This window comes from Octopus bimaculoides, chromosome 20, assembly GCF_001194135.2.
Source record: "Octopus bimaculoides isolate UCB-OBI-ISO-001 chromosome 20, ASM119413v2, whole genome shotgun sequence".
Classification (NCBI taxonomy): Eukaryota; Metazoa; Mollusca; class Cephalopoda; order Octopoda; family Octopodidae; genus Octopus; species Octopus bimaculoides.
Genome location: NC_069000.1, coordinates 7,839,209 through 7,841,248, shown reverse-complemented (window position 1 = coordinate 7,841,248; position 2,040 = coordinate 7,839,209).

Sequence of the window (2,040 nt, the reverse complement as noted above, 5' to 3'; positions counted from 1 at the left end):
ATACACACTAATCTTCCTATAGCTACCCAACAAGATGGACAAAGTAGTTGTCAAATCAGTAACTAATGGAGTCTTTCAATCAGTTTCACTAATGTCTCAGTTGACACGAACTGACAGATATCTTCACTTTACAGTAATTACATAACATACACGTGTGTGCACACACACACACACACACACTCTCTCTCTCTCACACACACACACACACACACACACACATTCATACATATGTATATATGCTTATATATATGCACACAAATATTCATAACACATGCATGCACACCTGTCTCTATATAGACTCACAAACAGTTTCTCTTTTAAGAACCAACACCGAGAGAGTTCTTACACTTTAAACTAATTACATAATATATATATATCCTCTCTCTATCTCTCTCGCCCCCTCTCGTGGAGGGACAGTACCATTATTAGAAGAAATCCAAGAACACTGACTCTGTTGATTTTACTTTTTTTTCTGTCTTAAACTTTTTTTCTACAATTTTTTAATTTCATTTGTTATTTTGTAAATAAATTTGAAGACTTTATTCTTGCGTAGTTGTGTTTAATCAATCTTCAGCTTGGACTGACATCATTGGATCTCAACAAGAACTCTGCAAACAACAGTTGTTGATATTTTATCAGTCACTTTTACTGAACTGTGAAGTTACAGAAAAAAGCAAACAAACACTGGTTGTCAAGCGGTGGTAGGGGGCAAACACACACACACACAGATATATATATAACAGGCTTCCCTCAGTTTCTGTCTACCAAATTCAATCACAAGGCTTTGGTCAACCTAGAACTATAGAAGATATCATACAGTGGGACTTTGCCTTTCATCCTTTCGGGGTCGATAAATTAAGTACCAGTTACGCACTGGGGTCGATGGATAATTTTAAAAACCAAGATGATATTATCACTCAGCCACGAGAACGAATATTTCCAAAGTGAAGCTGTAAATGGAGTTACCTCCCTTATTGCATTCAAATCTCTGCCATGAAGCTTTTAGGATTTCCCAGCCACGACGAAGGAAACATCCAGCAGTGCAAAGTAGATCTGTGTGTACAGTAACATTATTACGGCAACGTTTTATAAACATTGTGAGACATTGCACTAATACACGCTTCTTGAATTGTAATGAGCCGCAATTATTCTCCTCCTTTGTGTAGTTCCCCACCAAATGTATATGTTTAAACTTTAAAGACTATGTTGTCATAGTCTCTCTCTCTCTCACTCTCTCCATATTTCAAGGCTAGCTGTCTAAAGTGGTTTGTTTGATGTGGTGGTTCTCATCATATTTTTGTCTATTTTCCACTGAAATTAGAGAAGGAATCCTATAAAAACCACACTTGATTCAATCATATATACATGCATGACTGAATTTTACTATACACACAAAGAAAAAAAGAAACAAACAATTCTTTATAAATATATGTTTATATATATAAAATTTATATTTATAAAGAATTGTTTGTTTGTTTTTTGTTTTTTTCTAATTGTTCACACTCACACACACGCATATATATATATATATATATATATATATATATATATATATATATATATATATAGTAAATAATATGCCATTTCCACTCTACCAGTCATTCTTTACAACACTTATCATCATCATCATCATCATCATCGTTTAACGTCCGCTTTCCATGCTAGCATGGGTTGGACGATTTGACTGAGGACTGGTGAAACCGGATGGCAACACCAGGCTCCAGTCTGATTTGGCAGAGTTTCTACAGCTGGATGCCCTTCCTAACGCCAACCACTCAGAGAGTGTTAAAAATCATATTAAAAATAAAAATTACAAATATATTTTTTTTAATGGATCTGCTGTAGGCAATATGTGTTTATCTGTGGGGCCCAGGGGTGGCAAACGGAAGGGCTACTCCAGGTGGCACACACACTATCTACGCTAGTGCATGCACCTTCTCATATATATGTATATAGCAAAACAGATACAACTTACAAAAAACGAAAGTCCAAGGCGTATTCCCAGTGAATATAATTAGATTGACACTCAAAGAAGGAAAA